At 32.0% G+C, this 9,422-nt stretch overlaps 1 long non-coding RNA gene across 1 annotated transcript; it reads left to right on the top strand.

Annotated features, from left to right (window-relative positions):
• The first annotated feature begins 6,165 nt into the window (after positions 1–6,165).
• Positions 6,166–6,925, top strand: LOC149533771 (uncharacterized). The gene is made up of 3 exons (XR_016357024.1): positions 6,166–6,314; positions 6,398–6,439; positions 6,536–6,925. It is a non-coding gene; the product is annotated as an uncharacterized LOC149533771 (long non-coding RNA).
• Positions 6,926–9,422: the final 2,497 nt, after the last annotated feature.

A 9,422-nucleotide genomic window follows, 5' to 3' on the forward strand; every position in this document is an offset into this window, starting at 1 on the left:
AAACTATTGGTATAGATATAAGGGGAAAAGAAAAGGAAGCTCATATGTGTGTGGAGTTAACTAAATTAAAAATGCACCAAATATGGATAAAATTGATTGGAACAACATTATAGAACTTGAAAGAGCATGACTCTTTTTTGACAAGTATGATATCACATGGAACACTCATGAGGATTCACAAAGAAATAACATACTCTTTCAGATTTATCTAGATGATCCATACTTTCTTGACACATAAGATATTATCCGAAGAGCCTTCTCATGACTATGAAGAATTGGTTAATCGGGTTCAAAGTCATACAAAATGCAAACAAGGCACATGCTTATAAAAAGAGTACAAAAGTAGAGTGTCACAATAAATATCCATCAAAAAACAAATCATATCTTCTCTATCACATGATGATGTTGTGAAAAAAATATGAACTTACTAGAAATGATGACAAACTTAACATTCACAATCAAGAAATGCCAATAATTTGGAGAGTAAACATTGCTTGCCAATAAGATATGTCATAGGAGCTTGTTCTCAAATAAATTGCTAAATATGTGTCAAAGGTAGAAAGATCATTTGAGACATATATTGATGTGTTCAAAAGAATATCTTCGCAACAAGCTGATTACTTAGCTCTTACAACATATAGGAATTTTTTGAAAGAAGTTGTATCCAAACATGACATGAGAGAACAAGAAATATGTCACATGCTTCAAAAATTATCTCTTTTCATGTGCAGTTGTCCTTTCACATCCTTGAGTGTTGGCCAAAAAATGTTCTAGAGGATAATAGACACGTTAGACATAAATCAAATACAATCTACATAATTGTAGGCATATAGTCAATGATCACTAGAGCTTGAGATGTTCACACTTCTTGAATCTACATGATCATACATTTATTTTGCAAACCATAGAAATGAGAGATGCAAAGAAAGAAATGAGTAATCCATCATCAATGTTTACCCAAAATTCAACAATATTCTACATGTCATCATTTTAAAATATTTTTCTTGAGTGAGCTTGTCTTATACAAATATTTTTGTATCGTAGAAAATGACATTGTCCTGATGAAAGACATAATTATTATAAATTCACCTAACATGAATGCAAATGGATATCATGTTGGGCATTTCAATCGTATCTCGAGATGTGATCCAAACTTAGAAAAAGAAGCAGCAAAAGAGGAGCATGAAATAATGTGGATCAATGAATGGAAGATTTTATCGCAAATGGGTAATTCACATCATGGATTAAAATATCTTTGAGAATTGTCAAATATCTCTACTTCTCACAAGAACTTTTCCAAAACAAGACAACCTAAGATTTTTTTGGTGAGAAATTCAAGCTGAGAAGACCTCAAACTCTCATCAATAAGTTGACCAATTCTTTGTGATAAATCGTGAACTTCTTGTGATAACTTAACTACTTCTGAGTGTTTGGAGGAGACAAGAAGGGTTTCAACAGAGAGAAATGTTTTTTTAGAAACCTTGTAGATGGATCACAAATGGATTCGAACCAGATTTTGGATTCCCAAGCAAGGTTTTTTTTTTTAGTGGGAAGGGGAAGAGGAAGATGTAGACTAGTTTCATATTTTACTTGAGATTTTCATTTTCTTATCTTTTTAAAAATACAATTTTCTATTTCTAGTTATCTTTAGAGTTCAGAGTCTATCAATATGGCTACCAACCAATATCAAAATTCCACATGAGGATGTAACTTTGTTACATATTGCATTTATATATATCTAAATTTACTGACTCACTAGAATCATATCCTTATTAAATTTTGCAAAAAAAAATAGTATTTCTAATTAAATTTACATCATTTTAAAATTCTTGATATTTTTCTAAGATGTTATCAATTTATCTCCAATATTTGCGGAGAACTTTATTTTTATTCTCATCGATAAGTGGCAGACAATGGTATTTTTGAACTATGCTTCACATAATATTACCTTTGATGAGCTTGATATGTTGGGTAGACATAATTTTGATAAAAACAATAAATTGGATCAAATTGTTATTCCCCAACATGGACATGAAATTGCAACACAATTTATAAATACAAATAAAAAAATTGCACAAGGTGAGAACATCTTATCAAATTACCCTATAACGAGCTATCCATTGTCAACAAGTCAACAAGTAGTACTAGTAATAATTATGGAACACAACAAATGTCCACCTACTAAACCTCTTTACATGATTATTCAGGGAACTACTGGTACAAGAAAATCATAATTAATTCACTACATAAGAAATGCAATATTGAAAAATAATGGTCAACAACATAAAGGATAACTACTAGCACTTGCTAGGACTACAAGTGTTATTTTATTTAGCATACATCCATCTACTCTAGATATGATGCTCAAGATACCTATTTAAAAAAGGCAACCACTTCAAGGGAAAGCAATAACTGTATTGCAAGAAGAATTAAACAAAATAAGATATATTCCTATTGATGAATTGAGATTCATTGGCCCAAAGCTACTATTGAAAATAGATAGTAAACTATGACAAATGTTTCCAAAAGATGAACAACTCTTCTTTGGTGGCCTTTCCATCATCCTAGTCAATGACCTTGCCCAAATACCCCTCATCATGGACAAGCCTCTATACACATCACATTATGAGAGAAATTAAAAATAGTCATCATATTAGATACAATATTTTTCCAACAAGGAGATGATATAGAGCATGCACAATTTTTTCAACTTTTACAGAACCTACGAAATGCAAATTTGACAAAAGAAGTATGGGAGCTCCTACTTACATACATAGAGAAACAAATTGCATCTAAAAATAATAATGAATTTGATAGATCAATACACCTATTTTCTACAAATTATCTTGTCAAACTACAAAATTAAAAAACATTTAAATTATTGAACTATCCAATTGCTATAAGTATAGCAATAAGCATCACATGTAACACAGATTATGCAATTCTTGATAAACAACTTGAAAAGGAAATTCTATTGTGCAAAAGGCAATATAGTATGCTTAAACAAAAAAATATGGACACAATTAGGCCTTGTAAATGGAGCATTGGGTGCAATAATTGAGATTGTTTATAGCGATGGTTCCAAACCCTGAAAACTTCCACAATACATTACAATAAGAATTGATAATTAGAATGGCCTATCATGGGATAATAATGATCCAAAAGTAGTACCAATAATTTCTTTGATCTTGGGCATGCAAGGGAAAATGCCCATGAAAATTGCATGGGCTTTAAGCATTTATAAATCTCAAGGGGTTACACTACACAAAGCAACAATTGATATTGGTAAAATAGAAAGGCAAGGGCTCTCATTCACAACAACATCTAGAGTCAAATCACTAAAATATCTTTGTATTCAACATGATTTCTCCCTCGAAAGACTCTCTAAAATGAAAAATAATCCATGTACACAATCATAAGGAAAGGAGAAGAAGCTTGATTACATCAAATGGACCTCTTGACAATCAAGGTATGCAACAATTTCATAAAATTGTGCTCTTGTTATGAAATATGTGTACAATCATGATCTTCTAAAAATATTTAACTTATTACAATTTTCCCAATGAAATTCAAATACTTATATACAGGACCCCAATTCAACATTTCAATGACTGAAAGTTGTTCCAATGGATGTCTGAAGATAATTTGGTATAGTCAAAAAATCACTTCATTTCTTATTATAAATTACTTCATAAGTATAACAATAAGCATCACATATAACACAAATTAAGAAATTGTTGATGAACAACTTGAAAATGAAATCCTACTATGCAAAAGGCAATATATCATGGTCAGAAGAAAAAAATATGGGCACAAGAAGGCCTCATAAATGGAGCATTGGGTGCAATAATTGAGATTATTTATAGTGATGGTTCCAAACCCCTAAAAATTCCTACAATGGCCCACCATGGGATAATAATGATCCAAAAGTAATACCAGTAATTCCTTTGATCTTGGGTACGCAAAGGAAAATACCCCTAACAACTGCATGAGCTTTATAAATCTCATGGTGTTACACTACACAAAGCAACAATTGACATTGGTAAAATAGAAAGGCTATGGTTGTCGTTCACAATAATATCTAGAGTCAGATCACTAAAACACCTTTGTATTCTTGATCTGTTTTCTTCCTCGAAAGGTTCTCCAAAATTTTTAAAAAATCCATACACAATAATATAAGGAAAGGAGAAGAAGCTCAATTACATCAAACTGCCCTCTCAATAATCAAGGTATGCAACAATTTCATAGAATCGTGCTTTTTTTTTTGAAATATGTGTACAATTATGATCTACTAAAAATATTTAAATTATTATGTTTCAGCCAGTGAAATTCAATTACTTATATACAGGACCCCAATTCAACATTTCAATGATTGGAAATTGTTCAAATGGATGTCTCAAGATTATTTGATAAGGTTAACAAATCATTTCATATCTTATTACTTTTCCATGTATGAACTTGTTATTCTTCTAGGTCTTCCATTTTTCTTAATCTTCTTAGGTACTATTGGCCAAATAGGAAATCTTGGCAATTATGCTCCATGTCTACCAAACTTCAATTTTGCCCGGGTATTATTGACAATGCATGTTGCATTCTTGTTTGCAATTTTAGTATAAAATGACATTGTATCTATTGAAAGTTAGTAAGTTAGTATGAAGTTATAATTGTACTACTTGCCTTATTTGAAAAGAGGAATATTCGCTTCACTTTTGGATAACCAGAGTTGAGGATAATTTAAGACCCTAGGTGCTCACTATTTTCTAATCAGAACCCCAGACACAAAAATCAGAATACTTTTGAACAGCAAGGGCTATTCTGATTTAGATTTATATTATTTGTTATCTTCTTGTGCTTTCAGAAATCTGTGTATGTGATCCATATAGAATCTAGACAACATGTGTGGCATTTTAACATGTTATAGTACACAATAGTATATCACGAAGATACGTTGACAAACTCACAAGTTCTTCATATGAAAAATAGGGCTGCGGATAGGGTTTGGAACACTCTGTAGGAAAACTATGCATAGCTGCCATGAAAATGGGTTATTTGGTAAAAGAACACTGCTATAATCTGAATCCTTTTGTTTCTTCATGCAGTGAGTTTGCGGGCTTTTTCTTGTCTATAGTGGTTTTACAACATGGACTTCCCTCAGCTTGATCTATATTCATTGTTCTTTACAAACTTATTATTGAAAGCATAGCATAACATCTCATTGAAGCTGAATACTGGAAATGAATGGAAATATATTTTATAACTTTGGAGCTTCAAATATAACTTTGGAGCTTCCTTTCTTAATTGCAGCACTTCAAAAAAAGAATGAAACTTAGTGTGTGATATGTAGGCCTTTCGCTTAAATCTTAGTTACAGCACTTAAATCCAATCTTCTGATAAAAATGCTGAAGCTGATTTGATGACCGTAATTTCAAAGTTTCTATGCTGATTTATTAGCGGATGCTTATTTTCTATTGATGATGTGCAATGCTGATGTTCCATTGGCTTCCAATTTATTCATGTTATAGTTTTTTTAAATTTGATTGTTGCATTAAATTGGGGTGACACTTGAACCTGCCGGTACAAGTGTTAGTTTTATTGATTAATAATTTTTTAAATTAATTTTTCTATTGAACTAAACGATTGCTTAGTATTCTTGTGGTAGGCAGTAGGAGCAAATTTCTGATTTTAACAATCCAGCAAACCTCCCAACGAACCTAAAATCCACATTATAAGTAGTATGAAAGCATGACTTAAATGACCTCCTTTCAAAGATAATATCTCAGATCTAATGAGAAAGAGAGGAAAGTGAAGTCAAAATAGGCGAGCCATTCAATTTTTAAACAAATAAAACCGACCATGCAGCCATTCATTCAGGTAGAAAAATGCTCAAGTTAGCACGTTCCTCCAAAAGAAGTGTTTTAAAACAACATCTCCATCAATACCTTTACTGACCTTTGCATATCCACGCACAATACAAGTCAAAAATGATGTGCACCATATCTGATCAACCCTATCGTGTATTTTATCACATCATATCATTATTCTAACTTGACTACTTTAAACAATTAAATGGTCAAAGGAGAAACTTTCTATACTGGATAAACATCAACAGCTGGCTGAACGAGTATAAATATTGAAACCCAGATGAAAAAGTCATGCATCGTAACTCATAAACTATGATATAAGAAGCAGCTTTTCTATACACATTCCACAAAAACACGAGAGAGAGAGAGAGAGAGATAATATGGCTCTAAGGGAGAAGATTGCAGCATTGGCATTTGTCTTGGTTGCTTTGGCATTGATAACGTTATCAACAGGTGACTGTTTGCTCTGTTTTAGGGTTAGTAAAACATACTTTATAGTACCAAAATGCTTAAAACATTCTTATTCTTATATACAGATGTTGATATTGGAGTTCAAGCTTCAAAGTGCCCATACCCAGGTTGGAATTAGGAATAATTTGTTTTCACCATTTTTGTTAGATTTGTGCTTGTTTTGATTTGTATTGATGGGTATTGGATGTTCAAAAAATGAGCAGATGGATGCATAAGGAATGAACCATGCCCGGCTGATACAGGAGCAGAATGTAATGTATATTCAATACCCACTTTGCCCTGCTCATGCTCTGAAGTAAAGAGATGTGATCCCACTGCCACTGGATGTAATGAGAGTACAATTGCAGGCCTTCGTTCTTGTGGCTTTTGATCAATCACTCTACTGGATAAATACAAAGATTGGCTTATGGCTAACATGGTCATGAGTATATATGTTATTATGATTAATAATGTTTTCCAGCTGGATTTGAATAAATGGGTCTTGTGTACTTGTTGAGAAAGAGCCAACACTTGCTGTGATTCAATTGCAGTCTATGTACTAATTAAAAGGACGTGAAATGGCAAAGCAATTTCGGAGGTGATGTTTAAGATTATTTCACAATTGTATTTAGGATTATAAAATATATTATGCTACTTCATTTAATACTGATTGATTGATGATATGAAGATTATATCAACAATTGGGACAATAAGAAGAGTTAGTAATCAGATGGCTTAAATATTAAGGCTTGTAAAAGTATTAAATAGTCAAAATTGAATTATTGTTTACAAGCTTAATTTTTTCTTTATAGTGCGATATTCAAAAGAAGTTGCTACTAATAAGTAGATGATAATGCGTTGGATTTAGTATGTTTTGATTTGTGTATCAAGAGGAGTAGAAGTAGCCTTGAGATAGAAGCTACCCTCATGCTAAATCAGTAATTATGTTGATTAAGATAAAAATGATTAATAGGAATGTTGATGTTTTGTAATTTTAGTCAGATAAATTATATATTGAAGATATATATAATATATAATATTATATGACACACACACATGCGCGTGCACGCGCACACACACACACACACAAAGAAGATCATTTGTAGTTGTTAAGGGTTGAAACCTAATTAAGATCGAGCAAGAAGAGGGACATTTTCATAAGACATACCCATAAGCAGACATGTCTCCACCTTGTGGAGACATATTTTCTTATGGATATGTCTATTCATATACTTTATAATACAGATTTTGATTCCAAGGGAAGACATTGAAATCAAAATATTTCTTCCCTTTAGAGTTGGACACCTATAAATATCAAATTTAGAACTAAAAAATCATTATTTAGTATTTTTCAATATTGAATTGTCATTTCATACACATTTGCAGCAATCTGACTTCCTCGCATGATATCAAAGCAAGACTATAAATGTAAGAAAACAAGAGATGAAAGTGCTAGAAGTGGAGAAAAGGATACAACTGTTTAAACCTTTACAACATATATAATTTGATTGTTGTCAAATAGAAAATATTTTTTGGTATGTGTTGATGTTGTTTATTCTTTGGTCTACATCGAAGTTTCACATGTGGCTTGGTTGGAATAATACATTTATTGGAAAGATACAATCTTCGATAATTATGTGAATAGTTCGTATTTTCTACATGATGTAGTGGTAGTCACAAAATATAAACTACCTACTTCAAAATATAGAAGATGTATGCCAAGCTCTCTAAAGATTAAATCTTTAGAAGATGCACATGATCATATAGCATTAACAATATTTTTTTAACTCTCTGATTTTAGAAATAAAAACATTGTAAGTTTCAAGTAATAAACAAATATTGTATATGGTGTGTGTTTTCATCCTAAGTGTCAATCTGATAAGGGACAAGCATAAGAAGTTTTGGTACACGTTGAAGTTGAATCAACAATCAAAGTTTTTGAATTATAAGTGGGTATGTGCAGAATCATGGTGTGCCAAAAAGTGGCGATGTAAACAATATGTAGTTTTGAAACGTCTAAAAGCATTTCAAATTTTGACTTTTTTCTCACCCATCTTGATACCAAACCAAAAATATACTAGCTTGCCTTATTGGGTACCCAATTTGAGAATCAGTATGCAATTTGAGAATGGGTACCCAATTTCATATTGATTTTAAAGGGAGTGGGGACCAATTTTTCAGATAAATATTGATTTTTATTTACCAAACTCAATGTGGGGAGGAACCAATTTTTAAGTTATATTGTCCTAGTATAATATAGTTATAACATAATTTGGGGGGTGGGGCAGGGGGGGACCAATTATTATATATTGTTACTAAAATTTATTATATAGTATTAAATCATTATAATTATTATTTACTATAATATTATTTTATATATAGTTAGTACTTATTATATATATATATATATAAAATTATAATATCATATATATATATATATATTAGTAACCGAAGTTAATAAACTACATGACAATGTGTGTTCCTAGGGGTCGGCCTAGGGATATACATCTTGTGTTTCAATGGGTAGAAATAGGTTACAAAGTATACTATGGCCACTTTCGACCTATTACATGATAACATATATATTCCTAAGGCTCCTAGGACCCCTATAGACGTACATGTTGTGTTCCAATGAGTCGAAATGGGGTCATAGAGTATACTACAACCCTTTCGACCCATTACATGACAACATACATTGGGCCGAAAGAGGTCATAGGGTATCTAATAACCCCTTTTGGCCAATTGGAACACAACATGTATGGCCCTAGGAGCCTTAGGACCCCTAGGAACATATATTATCATGTAATGAGTCAAAAGGGGTCATAGGATTTCAACCCATTAGAACATGACACAAATGATGATAACGCTCCTAGAAACCCTAGGAACATATGTTCTCATGTAATGGGTCAAAATGAGTCATAGGATACCATATGACCCCTTTCTACCAATTGGAATATAATAGGTATGTACCTAGGGGTCCTAGGAACCCTAGGAACATATGTTTTCATGTAATAGGTCCAAAGGGGTCATAGGATAACCTATGACACCTTTCTACCCATTGAAACACAACATGTATGTCCCTAGGGGCCCTAGGACCCATAGAAATATAAG

This window comes from Cupressus sempervirens, chromosome 10, assembly GCF_028749045.1.
Source record: "Cupressus sempervirens isolate cs-2001-9-10 chromosome 10, ASM2874904v1, whole genome shotgun sequence".
Classification (NCBI taxonomy): domain Eukaryota; kingdom Viridiplantae; phylum Streptophyta; class Pinopsida; order Cupressales; family Cupressaceae; genus Cupressus; species Cupressus sempervirens.